Source organism: Pseudophryne corroboree, unplaced genomic scaffold (genome assembly GCF_028390025.1).
Source record: "Pseudophryne corroboree isolate aPseCor3 unplaced genomic scaffold, aPseCor3.hap2 scaffold_472, whole genome shotgun sequence".
NCBI classification, from domain to species: Eukaryota; Metazoa; Chordata; class Amphibia; order Anura; family Myobatrachidae; genus Pseudophryne; species Pseudophryne corroboree.
This window is the reverse complement of record NW_026970084.1, coordinates 322,362-340,530: the sequence shown is the minus strand read 5'-3', so window position 1 is coordinate 340,530 and position 18,169 is coordinate 322,362. Positions and strand designations below refer to the sequence as shown.

The following is an 18,169-nucleotide window of genomic DNA, read 5'->3' as shown; positions in this document are numbered from 1 at the left end:
AAAGAAATTCAATTTCAAGATGGAATCTCTCAGGGTAGTGATCTCCAGTCCGGGGGATAAAGGAGATTTCATGGTTTTGGTAGACATAAAGGATGCCTACTTATATGTTCCCATTTAGCCACTGCATCAAGCTACCTGAGGTTTGCAATTCAGGATTGTCATTACCAATTTCAGACGTTGCCGTTTGGTCTGTCCACGGCTCCGAGGATTTTCACCAGGGTGATGGCGGAAATGATGGTTCTCCTTCGCAAGCAAGGAGTCACAATTATCCCGTACTTGGATGATCTCCAGATAAAGGCGAGATCCAGGGACCAGTTGGTGCAAAACATCTACTCTCCCTGACAGTTCTTCAACAACATGGTTGGCTCCTAAACTTGCCAAAATCGCAGTTGGTCCCAATGACGCGGTTGTTGTTTTTGGGAGTGATACTGGACACAGAAGAGGTTGTGGGAAACTTGACTGCATTATTTGTGGTAGTGGGGGACTGTGTTTGTGCTTTCCTCTGGTCAGCTCTGGTAAAAGTCAGATTTCTTTGTCTCAGATCTTCCTCTAGCCTTGTTCTTCTTTCGAGAGTTCCCTTGTGCTGCCTCAGTTGGATCTCCTTCACTTGACAGGGGGGTGCCCGAGCAGCGACCCTCCCCAGCTCTAGCCCAACTCCTACTTACCTGCCAGGTGAGATACTATGATCATGTAGGTGCTTCTCCCAGGGCAAGGCTCACCCATTGCACTCTGGGTGTGCTGCCCCTGTGATTTCCCCAAATGTGGGAAACTTGACTGCATAATTTGTGTTTCCCCTGGTCGGCTCTCGTATAATTCAGATCTCTTTGTCTCAGGTCTCTCTCCAGCCTAGTTTGCTGTCTGTTTCCACTTCTCTTTTCTTGAGCCGCTCCCTTCTATGCCCTTGCGCACTATCCTGACTTCTCCCGTCTGCTTACTTTGTGCCTTCCAACGCACAATGCGAACTACTGGTAGTGCTGCAGGGCCCACACCCTTTTACTTGCCTTACAGAGCAGCTCTGGAGCTGTTACAGTGCCCAGCTGCTGCAAGAAATCAGCTTGAATTTTTCAGGGGCTGGGGCATAGCCAACATGAGCCCCACACCGAAGGAGGGTGGAGGTGTTTAATGCGAACTAGGGGTCATCCAAGCGCCGCAAAAGGCCGCCATGCCCTGCACGCCACTTTTCTCTTTTCATATGCAGATGAGGGTTGAAGCCAACTTTGACCCACTGCTTGGATGACATCACCATATGCAAATCCATCTGCTGTAGGCCTTCCCCCAGGAATGCTTGTACTAGTTGTTGCATTTGGTTTGTTGTTTGGGGGTGCTTCAGTATTAGGCAGCCTTCTGCCCTCCCATGTTCATCTGAAAATATGTGTTCTCCCAGCAGTTGTTGTCCCCAGATGAGAGTTCCCTTGTGCTGCCTCAGTTGAATCTCCTTTACTTGACAGAGATGTGCCTGAGCAGCGGCCCTCCCCAGCTCTATCCCAAATCATACTTATTTTGCATAGGAGATACCATGGTCATGAAGATTGTTCTCCCAGGGTGAGGTTCATTCATTGCATTCTGGGTATGCTGACTCCTATGATTTCCCCAAATGTGGGAAACTCGACTGCATTATTTGTGGTAGTGGGGGACTGTGTTTGTGCTTTCCTCTGGTCAGCTCTGGTAAAAGTCAGATTTATTTGTCTCAGATCTTCCTCTAGCCTTGTTCTTCTTTCGAGAGTTCCCTTGTGCTGCCTCAGTTGGATCTCCTTCACTTGACAGGGGGGTGCCCGAGCAGCGACCCTCCCCAGCTCAAGCCCAACTCCTACTTACCTGCCAGGTGAGATACTATGATCATGAAGGTGCTTCTCCCAGGGCAAGGCTCACCCATTGCACTCTGTGTGTGCTGCTCCTGCGATTTCCCCAAATGTGGGAAACTTGACTGCATAATTTGTGTTTCCCCTGGTCAGCTCTCGTATAATTCAGATCTCTTTGTCTCAGGTCTCTCTCCAGCCTAGTTTGCTGTCTGTTTCAACTTCTCTTTTCTTGAGCCGCTCCCTTCTATGCCCTTGCGCACTATCTGGACTTCTCCCATCTGCTTACTTTGAGCCTTCCAACGCACAATGCGAACTACAGGTAGTGCTGCAGGGCCCACACCCTTTTACTTGCCTTACAGAGCAGCTCTGGAGCTATTACAGTGCCCAGCTGCTGCAAGTAATCAGCTTGAATGCTTCAGGGGCTGGGACATAGCCAACATGAGCCCCACACCGAAGTAGGGTGGAGGTGTTTAATGCGAACCAGGGGTCATCCAAGCGCCGCAAAAGGCCGCCATGCCCTGCACGCCCCTTTTCTCTTTTCATATGCAGACGAGGGTTGAAGCCAACTTTGACCCACTGCTTGGATGACATCACCATATGCAAATCCATCTGCTGCAGGCCTTCCCCCAGGAATGCTTGTACTAGTTGTTGCATTTGGTTTGTTGTTTGGGGGTGCTTCAGTATTAGGCAGCCTTCTGCCCTCCCATGTTCATCTGAAAATATGTGTTCTCCCTGCAGTTGTTGTCCCCAGATGAGAGTTCCCTTGTGCTGCCTCAGTTGAATCTCCTTTACTTGACAGAGATGTGCCTGAGCAGCGGCCCTCCCCAGCCCTATCCCAAATCATACTTATTTTGCATAGGAGATACCATGGTCATGAAGATTGTTCTCCCAGGGAGAGGTTCATTCATTGCATTCTGGGTATGCTGACCCCTGTGATTTCCCCAAATGTGGGAAACTCGACTGCATTATTTGTGGTAGTGGGGGACTGTGTTTGTGCTTTCCTCTGGTCAGCTCTGGTAAAAGCCAGATTTCTGTGTCTCAGATCTTCCTCTAGCCTTGTTCTTCTTTCGAGAGTTCTCTTGTGCTGCCTCAGTTGGATCTCCTTCACTTGACAGGGGGGTGCCCGAGCAGCGACCCTCCTCAGCTCTTGCCCAACTCCTACTTACCTGCCAGGTGAGATACTATGATCATGAAGGTGCTTCTCCCAGGGCAAGGCTCACCCATTGCACTCTGTGTGTGCTGCTCCAGCGATTTCCCCAAATGTGGGAAACTCGACTGCATAATTTGTGTTTCCCCTGGTCGGCTCTCGTATAATTCAGATCTCTTTGTCTCAGGTCTCTCTCCAGCCTAGTTTGCTGTCTGTTTCCACTTCTCTTTTTTTGAGCCGCTCCCTTCTATGCCCTTGCGCACTATCCTGACTTCTCCCGTCTGCTTACTTTGTGCCTTCCAACGCACAATGCGAACTACAGGTAGTGCTGCAGGGCCCACACCCTTTTAGTTGCCTTACAGAGCAGCTCTGGAGCTGTTACAGTGCCCAGCTGCTGCAAGAAATCAGCTTGAATGTTCTTCGTTGATTGATGGAAGAAACATCTTACAAAAACTCTCCAGATTATTGACTTTTTAAAGTTTTTCTAGGAAACGTTCTAGATGAATGCTTATTAGCGTTTGTCAGAATGTACGTTTGCAAAGTGTCTCTGTGGCGCAATCAGTTAGCGTGTTCGGTTATTATCCAAAAGGTTGGTGGTTCAATCCCACCCAGGGACGTAATTTACCTTGTTATCAGATTTTGGTGATCTTTAAGTAGACAAGTCAAAATTTCAAACCCCCTCTTGTGGTGTAGGGTACCTGGCCTTCTCTGATGTAATCAGAGTTAGATTTGATTAAGTGATTTTATAAAAAAAACAGCTAGGAAGCACAATTTAGCAGTGGGTTGCAGAGAAAAAGAAATATGCTGGCAAAAAAATCCAATTGAGTGATTAAACAGCTCTTCATTTTCTGGCTTTATTTTTATGCTAACAAATTTGTTCTCTGAAAAGTGTCCACAAAGCCAAGTATCTGATTAACACCTTTGTAGGGATGGTTTTTCACCTATTACTAAATTAAACTTGCTTCATTGGAAAGGCAGCAAGATGCATCGTCATTTCAATATCTACTGAAATAATACAGGTTGACACCAGGAAACATTAACGCCACTGCATCCTTGCTGCTTTCTCATGTGGAAGTCTGTTTAATGTGAAAACAAGGTGATATCTAATTAGCACACAGGTAAGGAATTAAGAAAATCTTTATTTAAGGGTGAAGATGTTTCTCACAAAATCGTTGCCCCAATGCATCATTGAAATTCAAGCTGGAAAGATGATTTTAATATATCACTTGTACATTTTGTATTGCTCTTCTGGTGACAATGTAGTTTGTTTTTGTCAATTACCATTTTAATAATAGGGTAAAGAAAATTAAGTGGATTTTTGAAAGAAAACAATACTGTCAATATACTATCAAAACAAATTAAAATGGTAAAAGTTATTGTACTTTAAGTAAAAATAAAAGAGCCAAAATATCAATCCCAGTTTTGGATTACTTTAATTAACAAAAAAAATGCATATAGCAAAGGATAGTTTCAATCTGCCTACCTCTGGGTTATGGGCCCAGCATGCTTCCATTGCAGTACTCTGCTGCACATGTAAGTGCAAGAGATCCTGAAGGACTCACTCATCATGGGAAAGTACCAATGTGTTTCTTCATTGGTTGATGGAAGAAACATCTTACAAAAACTCTCCAGATTATTGACTTTTTAAAGTTTTTCTAGGAAACGTTCTAGATGAATGCTTATTAGCCTTTGTCAGTATGGACTTTTGCAAAGTGTCTCTGTGGCGCAATTGGTTAGTGTGTAAGGCTATTAACCAAAAGGTTGGTGGTTCAATCCCACCCAGGGACGTAATTGACCTTGTGATCAGATTTTGGTGATATTTAAGTAGACAAGTCAAAATTTCAAACCCCCTCTTATTGTGTAGGGTACCTGGCCTTCTCTGATGTTATCAGAGTTAGATTTGATTCAGTGATTTTATAAAAAACAGCTAGGAAGCACAATTTAGCAGTGGGTTGCAGAAAACAAAAAATATGCTGGCAAAAAAATCCAATTGAGTGATTAAACAGCTCTTCATTTTCTGGCTTTATTTTTATGCTAACAAATTTGTTCTCTGAAAAGTGTCCACAAAGCCAAGTCTCTGATTAACACCTTTGTAGGGATGGTTTTTCACCTATTACTAAATTAAACTTGCTTCATTGGAAAGGCAGCAAGATGCATCCTCATTTCAATGTCTACTGAAATAATACAGGTTGACACTAGGAAACATTAACGCCACTGCATCCTTGCTGCTTTCTAATGCGGAAGTCTGTTTAATGTGAAAACAAGGTGATATCTAATTAGCACACAGGTAAGGAATTAAGAAAATCTTTATTTAAGGGTGAAGATGTTTCTCACAAAATCGTTGCCCCAATGCATCATTGAAATTCAAGCTGGAAAGATGATTTTAATATATCACTTGTACATTTTGTATTGCTCTTCTGGTGACAATGTAGTTTGTTTTTGTCAATTACCATTTTAATAATAGGGTAAAGAAAATGAAGTGGATTTTTGAAAGAAAACAATACTGTCAATATACTATTAAAACAAATTAAAATGGTAAAAGTTATTGTACTTTAAGTAAAAATAAAAGAGCCAAAATATCAATCCCAGTTTTGGATTACTTTAATTAAAAAAAAAGCATACAGCAGAGGATAGTTTCAATCTGCCTACCTCTGGGTTATGAGCCCAGCATGCTTCCATTGCTGTACTCTGCTGCACATGTAAGTGCAAGAGATCCTGAAGCACTCACTCATCATGGGAAAATACCAATGTGTTTCTTCGTTGGTTGATGGAAGAAACATCTTACAAAAACTCTCCAGATTATTGACTTTTTAAAGTTTTGCTAGGAAACGTTTTAGATGAATGCTTATTAGCCTTTGTCAGTATGTACTTTTGCAAAGTGTCTCTGTGGCGCAATCAGTTTGTGTGTACGGCTATTAACCAAAAGGTTGGTGGTTCAATCCCTCCCAGGGACGTAATTGACTTTGTTATCAGATTTTGGTGATCTTTAAGTAGACAAGTCAAATTTCATACCCCCTGTTATGGTGTAGGGTACCTGGCCTTCTCTGATGTAATCAGAGTTAGATTTGATTCAGTGATTTTATAAAAAACAGCTAGGAAGCACAATTTAGCAGTGGGTTGCAGAGAAAAAAAATATGCTGGCAGAAAAATCCAATCGAGTGATTAAACAGCTCTTCATTTTCTGGCTTTATTTTTATGCTAACAAATTTGTTCTCTGAAAAGTGTCCACAAAGCCAAGTCTCTGATTAACACCTTTGTAAGGATGGTTTTTCACCTATTACTAAATTAAACTTGCTTCATTGGAAAGGCAGCAAGATGCATCCTCATTTCAATGTCTACTGAAATAATACAAGTTGACACCAGGAAACATTAACGCCACTGCTTCCTTGCTGCTTTCTCATGTGGAAGTCTGTTTAATGTGAAAACAAGGTGATATCTAATTAGCACACAGGTAAGGAATTAAGAAAATCTTTATTTAAGGGTGAAGATGTTTCTCACAAATTTGTTGACCCAATGCATCATTGAAATTCAAGCTGGAAAGATGATTTTAATATATCACTTGTACATTTTGTATTGCTCTTCTGGTGACAATGTAGTTTGTTTTTGTCAATTACCATTTTAATAATAGGGTAAAGAAAATGAAGTGGATTTTTGAAAGAAAACAATACTGTCAATATACTATTAAAACAAATTAAAATGGTAAAAGTTATTGTACTTTAAGTAAAAATAAAAGAGACAAAATATCAATCCCAGTTTTGGATTACTTTAATTAACAAAAAAAAAATGCATATAGCAGAGGATAGTTTCAATCTGCCTACCTCTGGGTTATGGGCCCAGCATGCTTCCATTGCAGTACTCTGCTGCACATGTAAGTGCAAGAGATCCTGAAGCACTCACTCATCATGGGAAAGTACCAATGTGTTTCTTCGTTGGTTGATGGAAGAAACATCTTACAAAAACTCTCCAGATTATTGACTTTTTAAAGTTTTTCTAGGAAACGTTTTAGATGAATGCTTATTAGCCTTTGTCAGTATGGACTTTTGCAAAGTGTCTCTGTGGCGCAATCAGTTAGTATGTACAGCTATTAACCAAAAGGTTGGTGGTTCAATCCCACCAAGGAACATAATTGACCTTGTTATCAGATTTTGGTGATCTTTAAGTAGACAAGTCAAAATTTCAAACCCCCTGTTATGGTGTAGGGTACCTGGCCTTCTCTGATGTAATCAGAGTTAGATTTGATTCAGTGATTTTATAAAAACAGCTAGGAAGCACAATTTAGCAGTGGGTTGCAGAGAAAAAAAATATGCTGGCAGAAAAATCCAATTGAGTGATTAAACAGCTCTTTATTTTCTGGCTTTATTTTTATGCTAACAAATTTGTTCTCTGAAAAGTGTCCACAAAGCCAAGTCTCTGATTAACACCTTTGTAAGGATGGTTTTTCACCTATTACTAAATTAAACTTGCTTCATTGGAAAGGCAGCAAGATGCATCCTCATTTCAATGTCTACTGAAATAATACAGGTTGACACCAGGAAACATTAACGCCACTGCATCCTTGCTGCTTTCTCATGTGGAAGTCTGTTTAATGTGAAAACAAGGTGATATCTAATTAGCACACAGGTAAGGAATTAAGAAAATCTTTATTTAAGGGTGAAGATGTTTCTCACAAAATCGTTGCCCCAATGCATCATTGAAATTCAAGCTGGAAAGATGATTTTAATATATCACTTGTACATTTTGTATTGCTCTTCTGGTGACAATGTAGTTTGTTTTTGTCAATTACCATTTTAATAATAGGGTAAAGAAAATTAAGTGGATTTTTGAAAGAAAACAATACTGTCAATATACTATTAAAACAAATTAAAATGGTAAAAGTTATTGTACTTTAAGTAAAAATAAAAGAGCCAAAATATCAATCCCAGTTTTGGATTACTTTAATTAACAAACAAAAAAATGCATATAGCAGAGGATAGTTTCAATCTGCCTACCTCTGGGTTATGGGCCCAGCATGCTTCCATTGCTGTACTCTGCTGCACATGTAAGTGCAAGAGATCCTGAAGCACTCACTCATCATGGGAAAGTACCAATGTGTTTCTTCGTTCGTTGATAGAAGAAACATTTTACAAAAACTCTCCAGATTATTGACTTTTTTAAGTTTTTCTAGGAAACGTTTTAGATGAATGCTTATTAGCATTTGTCAGTATGTACTTTTGCAAAGTGTCTCTGTGGCGCAATCAGTTAGTGTGTACGGCTATTAACCAAAAGGTTGGTGGTTCAATCCCACCCAGGAATGTAATTGACCTTGTGATCAGATTTTGGTGATATTTAAGTAGACAAGTCAAAATTTCAAACCCCCTCTTATTGTATAGGGTACCTGGCCTTCTCTGATGTAATCAGAGTTAGATTTGATTCAGTGATTTTATAAAAAACAGCTAGGAAGCACAATTTAGCAGTGGGTTGCAGATAAAAAAAATATGCTGGCAAAAAAATACAATTGAGTGATTAAACAGCTCTTCATTTTCTGGCTTTATTTTTGTGCTAACAAATTTGTTCTCTGAAAAGTGTCCACACAGCCAAGTCTCTGATTAACACCTTTGTAGGGATGGTTTTTCACCTATTACTAAATTAAACTTGCTTCATTGGAAAGGCAGCAAGATGCATCCTCATTTCAATGTCTACTGAAATAATACAGGTTGACACCAGGAAACATTAACGCCACTGCATCCTTGCTGCTTTCTCATGTGGAAGTCTGTTTAATGTGAAAACAAGGTGATATCTAATTAGCACACAGGTAAGGAATTAAGAAAATCTTTATTTAAGGGTGAAGATGTTTCTCACAAAATCGTTGCCCCAATGCATCATTGAAATTCAAGCTGGAAAGATGATTTTAATATATCACTTGTACATTTTGTATTGCTCTTCTGGTGACAATGTAGTTTGTTTTTGTCAATTACCATTTTAATAATAGGGTAAAGAAAATTAAGTGGATTTTTGAAAGAAAACAATACTGTCAATATACTATTAAAACAAATTAAAATGGTAAAAGTTATTGTACTTTAAGTAAAAATAAAAGAGCAAAAATATCAATCCCAGTTTTGGATTACTTTAATTAACAAAAAAAATGCATATAGCAAAGGATAGTTTCAATCTGCCTATCTCTGGGTTATGGGCCCAGCATGCTTCCATTGCAGTACTCTGCTACACATGTAAGTGCAAGAGATCCTGAAGCACTCACTCATCATGGGAAAGTACCAATGTGTTTCTTCGTTCGTTGATAGAAGAAACATTTTACAAAAACGCTCCAGATTATTGACTTTTTTAAGTTTTTCTAGGAAACGTTTTAGATGAATGCTTATTAGCATTTGTCAGTATGGACTTTTGCAAAGTGTCTCTGTGGCGCAATCAGTTAGTGTGTACGGCTATTAACCAAAAGGTTGGTGGTTCAATCCCACCCAGGAATGTAATTGACCTTGTGATCAGATTTTGGTGATATTTAAGTAGACAAGTCAAAATTTCAAACCCCCTCTTATTGTATAGGGTACCTGGCCTTCTCTGATGTAATCAGAGTTAGATTTGATTCAGTGATTTTATAAAAAACAGCTAGGAAGCACAATTTAGCAGTGGGTTGCAGATAAAAAAAATATGCTGGCAAAAAAATACAATTGAGTGATTAAACAGCTCTTCATTTTCTGGCTTTATTTTTGTGCTAACAAATTTGTTCTCTGAAAAGTGTCCACAAAGCCAAGTCTCTGATTAACACCTTTGTAGGGATGGTTTTTCACCTATTACTAAATTAAACTTGCTTCATTGGAAAGGCAGCAAGATGCATCCTCATTTCAATGTCTACTGAAATAATACAGGTTGACACCAGGAAACATTAACGCCACTGCATCCTTGCTGCTTTCTCATGTGGAAGTCTGTTTAATGTGAAAACAAGGTGATATCTAATTAGCACACAGGTAAGGAATTAAGAAAATCTTTATTTAAGGGTGAAGATGTTTCTCACAAAATCGTTGCCCCAATGCATCATTGAAATTCAAGCTGGAAAGATGATTTTAATATATCACTTGTACATTTTGTATTGCTCTTCTGGTGACAATGTAGTTTGTTTTTGTCAATTACCATTTTAATAATAGGGTAAAGAAAATTAAGTGGATTTTTGAAAGAAAACAATACTGTCAATATACTATTAAAACAAATTAAAATGGTAAAAGTTATTGTACTTTAAGTAAAAATAAAAGAGCAAAAATATCAATCCCAGTTTTGGATTACTTTAATTAACAAAAAAAATGCATATAGCAAAGGATAGTTTCAATCTGCCTATCTCTGGGTTATGGGCCCAGCATGCTTCCATTGCAGTACTCTGCTGCACATGTAAGTGCAAGAGATCCTGAAGCACTCACTCATCATGGGAAAGTACCAATGTGTTTCTTCATTGGTTGATGGAAGAAACATCTTACACAAACTCTCCAGATTATTGACTTTTTAAAGTTTTTCTAGGAAACGTTCTTGATGAATGCTTATTAGCCTTTGTCAGTATGTACTTCTTGCACAGTCTCTCTGTGGTGCAATTGGTTAGTGTGTAAGGTTATTAACCAAAAGGTTGGTGGTTCAATCCCACCCAGGAACGTAATTGACCTTGTGATCAGATTTTGGTGATATTTAAGTAGACAAGTCAAAATTTCAAACCCCCTCTTATTGTGTAGGGTACCTGGCCTTCTCTGATGTAATCAGAGTTAGATTTGATTCAGTGATTTTATAAAAAAACAGCTAGGAAGCACAATTTAGCAGTGGGTTGCAGAGAAAAAAAATATGCTGGCAAAAAAATCAAATTGCGTGATTAAACAGCTCTTCATTTTCTGGCTTTATTTTTATGCTAACAAATTTGTTCTCTGAAAAGTGTCCACAAAGCCAAGTCTCTGATTAACACCTTTGTAGGGATGGTTTTTCACCTATTACTAAATTAAACTTGCTTCATTGGAAAGGCAGCAAGATGCATCCTCATTTCAATGTCTACTGAAATAATACAGGTTGACACCAGGAAACATTAACGCCACTGCATCCTTGCTGCTTTCTCATGTGGAAGTCTGTTTAATGTGAAAACAAGGTGATATCTAATTAGCACACAGGTAAGAAATTACGAAAATCTTTATTTAAGGGTGAAGATGTTTCTCACAAAATTGTTGCCCCAATGCATCATTGAAATTCAAGATGGAAAGATGATTTTAATATATCACTTGTACATTTTGTATTGCTCTTCTGGTGACAATGTAGTTTTTTTTGTCAATTACCATTTTAATAATAGGGTAAATAAAATTAAGTGGATTTTTGAAAGAAAACTATACTGTCAATATACTATTAAAACAAATTAAAATGGTAAAAGTTATTGTACTTTAAGTAAAAATAAAAGAGCCAAAATATCAATCCCAGTTTTGGATTACTTTAATTAACAAAAAAAAATGCATATAGCAGAGGATAGTTTCAATCTGCCTACCTCTGGGTTATGGGCCCAGCATGCTTCCATTGCAGTACTCTGCTGCACATGTAAGTGCAAGAGATCCTGAAGCACTCACTCATCATGGGAAAGTACCAATGTGTTTATTCGTTGGTTGATGGAAGAAACATCTTACAAAAACTCTCCAGATTATTGATTTTTTAATGTTTTTCTAGGAAACGTTTTAGATGTATGCTTATTAGCCTTTGTCAGTACGTACTTTTTGCAAAGTGTCTCTGTGGCGCAATCGGTTAGTGTGTTTGGCTATTAACCAAAAGGTTGGTGGTTCAATCCCACCCAGGGACGTAATTAACCTTGTGATCAGATTTTGGTGATATTTAAGTAGACAAGTCAACATTTCAAACCTCCTCTTATGGTGTAGGGTACATGGCCTTCTCTGATGTAATCAGAGTTAGATTTGATTCAGTGATTTTATAAAAACAGCTAGGAAGCACAATTTAGCAGTGGGTTGCAGAGAAAAAAAATATGCTGGCAGAATAATCCAATCGAGTGATTAAACAGCTCTTCATTTTCTTGCTTTATTTTTATGCTAACAAATTTGTTCTCTGAAAAGTGTCCACAAAGCCAAGTCTCTGATTAACACCTTTGTAAGGATGGTTTTTCACCTATTACTAAATTAAACTTGCTTCATTGGAAAGGCAGCAAGATGCATCCTCATTTCAATGTCTACTGAAATAATACAAGTTGACACCAGGAAACATTAACGCCACTGCATCCTTGCTGCTTTCTCATGTGGAAGTCTGTTTAATGTGAAAACAAGGTGATATCTAATTAGCACACAGGTAAGGATTTAAGAAAATCTTTATTTAAGGGTGAAGATGTTTCTCACAAAATTGTTGACCCAATGCATCATTGAAATTCAAGCTGGAAAGATGATTTTAATATATCACTTGTACATTTTGTATTGCTCTTCTGGTGACAATGTAGTTTGTTTTTGTCAATTACCATTTTAATAATAGGGTAAAGAAAATGAAGTGGATTTTTGAAAGAAAACAATACTGTCAATATACTATTAAAACAAATTAAAATGGTAAAAGTTATTGTACTTTAAGTAAAAATAAAAGAGACAAAATATCAATCCCAGTTTTGGATTACTTTAATTAACAAAAAAAAAATGCATATAGCAGAGGATAGTTTCAATCTGCCTACCTCTGGGTTATGGGCCCAGCATGCTTCCATTGCAGTACTCTGCTGCACATGTAAGTTCAAGAGATCCTGAAGCACTCACTCATCATGGGAAAGTACCAATGTGTTTCTTCGTTGGTTGATGGAAGAAACATCTTACAAAAACTCTCCAGATTATTGACTTTTTAAAGCAGGGCTGGCCAAACCAGTCCTCGAGATCTACTAACAGTTCACATTTTCTAGACTACCTAGCTGGTGCACAGGTGTAGTCATTACTAATTAAGATGTGCTGCATTCATTCCTAACTGACCATTCTACAGATCTCCAGGAGGCCTGGAAAACATGAACTGTTGGTAGATCTCGAGGACCGGTTTGGCCAGCCCTGTTTTAAAGTTTTTCTAGGAAACGTTTTAGATGAATGCTTATTAGCCTTTGTCAGTATGGACTTTTGCAAAGTGTCTCTGTGGCGCAATCAGTTAGTATATACGGCTATTAACCAAAAGGTTGGTGGTTAAATCCCACCCAGGGACCTAATTGACCTTGTTATCAGATTTTGGTGATCTTTAAGTAGACAAGTCAAAATTTCAAACCCCCTGTTATGGTGTAGGGTACCTGGCCTTCTCTGATGTAATCAGAGTTAGATTTGATTCAGTGATTTTATAAAAACAGCTAGGAAGCACAATTTAGCAGTGGGTTGCAGAGAAAAAAAATATGCTGCCAGAAAAATCCAATTGAGTGATTAAACAGCTCTTTATTTTCTGGCTTTATTTTTATGCTAACAAATTTGTTCTCTGAAAAGTGTCCACAAAGCCAAGTCTCTGATTAACACCTTTGTAGGGATGGTTTTTCACCTATTACTAAATTAAACTTGCTTCATTGGAAAGGCAGCAAGATGTATCCTCATTTCAATGTCTACTGAAATAATACAGGTTGACACCAGGAAACATTAACGCCACTGCATCTTTGCTGCTTTCTCATGTGGAAGTCTGTTTAATGTGAAAACAAGGTGATATCTAATTAGCACACAGGTAAGGAATTAAGAAAATCTTTATTTAAGGGTGAAGATGTTTCTCACAAAATTGTTAACCCAATGCATCATTGAAATTCAAGCTGGAAAGATGATTTTAATATATCACTTGTACATTTTGTATTGCTCTTCTGGTGACAATGTAGTTTGTTTTTGTCAATTACCATTTTAATAATAGGGTAAAGAAAATGAAGTGGATTTTTGAAAGAAAACTATACTGTCAATATACTATTAAAACAAATTAAAATGGTAAAAGTTACTGTACTTTAAGTAAAAATAAAAGAGCCAAAATATCAATCCCAGTTTTGGATTACTTTAATTAACAAACAAAAAAATGCATATAGCAGAGGATAGTTTCAATCTGCCTACCTCTGGGTTATGGGCCCAGCATGCTTCCATTGCTGTACTCTGCGGCACATGTAAGTGCAAGAGATCCTGAAGCACTCACTCATCATGGGAAAGTACCAATGTGTTTCTTCGTTGGTTGATAGAAGAAACATCTTACAAAAACTCTCCAGATCATTGACTTTTTTAAGTTTTTCTAGGAAACGTTTTAGATGAATGCTTATTAGCCTTTGTCAGTATGGACTTTTGCAAAATGTCTCTGTGGCGCAATCAGTTAGTATGTACGGCTATTAACCATAAGGTTGGTGGTTCAATCCCACCCAGGGACCTAATTGACCTTGTTATCAGATTTTGGTGATCTTTAAGTAGACAAGTCAAAATTTCAAACCCCCTGTTATGGTGTAGGGCAGGCCTGGCCAACCTGTGGCTCTCCAGCTGTTGTAAAACTACAAGTCCCATCATGCCTTGCCACAGTTTTGCTATTAGGGAATGCTAAAACTGTGGCAGGGCATGCTGGGATGTGTAGTTTCACTACATCTGGAGAGCCACAGGTTGGCCAGGCCTGGTGTAGGGTACCTGGCCTTCTCTGATGTAATCAGAGTTAGATTTGATTCAGTGATTTTATAAAAACAGCTAGGAAGCACAATTTAGCAGTGGGTTGCAGAGAAAAAAAATATGCTGGCAGAAAAATCCAATTGAGTGATTAAACAGCTCTTCATTTTCTGGCTTTATTTTTATGCTAACAAATTTGTTCTCTGAAAAGTGTCCACAAAGCCAAGTCTCTGATTAACACCTTTGTAAGGATGGTTTTTCACCTATTACTAAATTAAACTTGCTTCATTGGAAAGGCAGCAAGATGCATCCTCATTTCAATGTCTACTGAAATAATACAAGTTGACACCAGGAAACATTAACGCCACTGCATCCTTGCTGCTTTCTCATGTGGAAGTCTGTTTAATATGAAAACAAGGTGATATCTAATTAGCACACAGGTAAGGAATTAAGAAAATATTTAAGGGTGAAGATGTTTCTCACAAAATCGTTGCCCCAATGCATCATTGAAATTCAAGCTGGAAATATGATTTTAATATATCACTTGTACATTTTGTATTGCTCTTCTGGTGACAATGTAGTTTGTTTTTGTCAATTACCATTTTAATAATAGGGTAAAGAAAATGAAGTGGATTTTTGAAAGAAAACAATACTGTCAATATACTATTAAAACAAATTAAAATGGTAAAAGTTATTGTACTTTAAGTAAAAATAAAAGAGACAGAATATCAATACCAGTTTTAGATTACTTTAATTAACAAAAAAAAAATGCATATAGCAGAGGATAGTTTCAATCTGCCTACCTCTGGGTTATGGGCCCAGCATGCTTCCATTGCAGTACTCTGCTGCACATGTAAGTTCAAGAGATCCTGAAGCACTCACTCATCATGGGAAAGTACCAATGTGTTTCTTCGTTGGTTGATGAAAGAAACATCTTACAAAAACTCTCCAGATTATTGACTTTTTAAAGTTTTTCTAGGAAACGTTTTAGATGAATGCTTATTAGCCTTTGTCAGTATGGACTTTTGCAAAGTGTCTCTGTGGCGCAATCAGTTAGTATGTACGGCTATTAACCAAAAGGTTGGTGGTTTAATCCCACCCAGGGACCTAATTGACCTTGTTATCAGATTTTGGTGATCTTTAAGTAGACAAGTCAAAATTTCAAATCCCCTGTTATGGTGTAGGGTACCTGGCCTTCTCTGATGTAATCAGAGTTAGATTTGATTCAGTGATTTTATAAAAACAGCTAGGAAGCACAATTTAGCAGTGGGTTGCAGAGAAAAAAAATATGCTGGCAGAAAAATCCAATTGAGTGATTAAACAGCTCTTTATTTTCTGGCTTTATTTTTATGCTAACAAATTTGTTTTCTGAAAAGTGTCCACAAAGCCAAGTCTCTGATTAACACCTTTGTAAGGATGGTTTTTCACCTATTACTAAATTAAACTTGCTTCATTGGAAAGGTAGCAAGATGCATCCTCATTTCAATGTCTACTAAAATAATACAGGTTGACACCAGGAAACATTAACGCCACTGCATCCTTGCAGCTTTCTCATGTGGAAGTCTGTTTAATGTGAAAACAAGGTGATATCTAATTAGCACACAGGTAAGGAATTAAGAAAATCTTTATTTAAGGGTGAAGATGTTTCTCACAAAATCGTTGCCCCAATGCATCATTGAAATTCAAGCTGGAAAGATGATTTTAATATATCACTTGTAGATTTTGTATTGCTCTTCTGGTGACAATGTAGTTTGTTTTTGTCAATTACCATTTTAATAATAGGGTAAAGAAAATTAAGTGGATTTTTGAAAGAAAACAATACTGTCAATATACTATTAAAACAAATTAAAATGGTAAAAGTTATTGTACTTTAAGTAAAAATAAAAGAGACAAAATATCAATCCCAGTTTTGGATTACTTTAATTAACAAACAAAAAAATGCATATAGCAGAGGATAGTTTCAATCTGCCTACCTCTGGGTTATGGGCCCAGCATGCTTCCATTGCTGTACTCTGCTGCACATGTAAGTGCAAGAGATCCTGAAGCACTCACTCATCATGGGAAAGTACCAATGTGTTTCTTCGTTGGTTGATAGAAGAAACATCTTACAAAAACTCTCCAGATTATTGACTTTTTTAAGTTTTTCTAGGAAACGTTTTAGATGAATGCTTATTAGCATTTGTCAGTATGTACTTTTGCAAAGTGTCTCTGTGGCGCAATCAGTTAGTGTGTACGGCTATTAACCAAAAGGTTGGTGGTTCAATCCCACCCAGGGACGTAATTGACCTTGTTATCAGATTTTGGTGATCTTTAAGTAGACAAGTCAAATTTTATACCCCCTGTTATGGTGTAGGGTACCTGGCCTTCTCTGATGTAATCAGAGTTAGATTTGATTCAGTGATTTTATAAAAACATCTAGGAAGCACAATTTAGCAGTGGGTTGCAGAGAAAAAGAAATATGCTGGCAAAAAAATCAAATTGCGTGATTAAACAGCTCTTCATTTTCTGGCTTTATTTTTATGCTAACAAATTTGTTCTCTGAAAAGTGTCCACAAAGCCAAGTCTCTGATTAACACCTTTGTAGGGATGGTTTTTCACCTATTACTAAATTAAACTTGCTTCATTGGAAAGGCAGCAAGATGTATCCTCATTTCAATGTCTACTGAAATAATACAGGTTGACACCAGGAAACATTAACGCCACTGCATCCTTGCTGCTTTCTCATGTGGAAGTCTGTTTAATGTGAAAACAAGGTGATATCTAATTAGCACACAGGTAAGGAATTAAGAAAATCTTTATTTAAGGGTGAAGATGTTTCTCACAAAATTGTTGACCCAATGCATCATTGAAATTCAAGCTGGAAAGATGATTTTAATATATCACTTGCACATTTTGTATTGCTCTTCTGGTGACAATGTAGTTTGTGTTTGTCAATTACCATTTTAATAATAGGGTAAAGAAAATGAAGTGGATTTTTGAAAGAAAACAATACTGTCAATATACTATTAAAACAAATTAAAATGGTAAAAGTTATTGTACTTTAAGTAAAAATAAAAGAGACAAAATATCAATCCCAGTTTTGGATTACTTTAATTAACAAAAAAAATGCATATAGCAGAGGATAGTTTCAATCTGCCTACCTCTGGGTTATGGGCCCAGCATGCTTCCATTGCAGTACTCTGCTGCACATGTAAGTGCAAGAGATCCTGAAGCACTCACTCATCATGGGAAAGTACCAATGTGTTTCTTCGTTGGTTGATGGAAGAAACATCTTACAAAAACTCTCCAGATTATTGACTTTTTAAAGTTTTTCTAGGAAACGTTTTAGATGAATGCTTATTAGCCTTTGTCAGTATGGACTTTTGCAAAGTGTCTCTGTGGCGCAATCAGTTAGTATGTACGGCTATTAACCATAGGGTTGGTGGTTCAATCCCACCCAGGGACCTAATTGACCTTGTTATCAGATTTTGGTGATCTTTAAGTAGACAAGTCAAAATTTCAAACCCCCTGTTATGGTGTAGGGTACCTGGCCTTCTCTGATGTAATCAGAGTTAGATTTGATTCAGTGATTTTATAAAAACAGCTAGGAAGCACAATTTAGCAGTGGGTGGCAGAGAAAAAAAATATGCTGGCAGAAAAATCCAATTGAGTGATTAAAC

General features: G+C 37.8%; 6 non-coding genes across 6 annotated transcripts; all 6 read left to right on the top strand.

Annotated features, from left to right (window-relative positions):
- Positions 1-657: 657 nt before the first annotated feature.
- On the top strand, positions 658-820 carry LOC135027991 (U1 spliceosomal RNA). The gene has a single exon (XR_010224366.1). It is a non-coding gene; the product is annotated as a U1 spliceosomal RNA (small nuclear RNA).
- A 671-nt stretch (positions 821-1,491) lies between these two features.
- On the top strand, positions 1,492-1,655 carry LOC135028039 (U1 spliceosomal RNA). Its single transcript, XR_010224405.1, has one exon. It is a non-coding gene; the product is annotated as a U1 spliceosomal RNA (small nuclear RNA).
- A 152-nt stretch (positions 1,656-1,807) lies between these two features.
- LOC135027982 (U1 spliceosomal RNA) lies at positions 1,808-1,970 on the top strand. Its single transcript, XR_010224358.1, has one exon. It is a non-coding gene; the product is annotated as a U1 spliceosomal RNA (small nuclear RNA).
- A 671-nt stretch (positions 1,971-2,641) lies between these two features.
- On the top strand, positions 2,642-2,805 carry LOC135028024 (U1 spliceosomal RNA). The gene has a single exon (XR_010224390.1). It is a non-coding gene; the product is annotated as a U1 spliceosomal RNA (small nuclear RNA).
- Positions 2,806-2,957: 152 nt separating this feature from the next.
- LOC135027985 (U1 spliceosomal RNA) lies at positions 2,958-3,120 on the top strand. The gene has a single exon (XR_010224361.1). It is a non-coding gene; the product is annotated as a U1 spliceosomal RNA (small nuclear RNA).
- Positions 3,121-11,672: 8,552 nt separating this feature from the next.
- On the top strand, positions 11,673-11,746 carry TRNAN-AUU (transfer RNA asparagine (anticodon AUU)). The gene has a single exon. It is a non-coding gene; the product is annotated as a tRNA-Asn (tRNA).
- Positions 11,747-18,169: the final 6,423 nt, after the last annotated feature.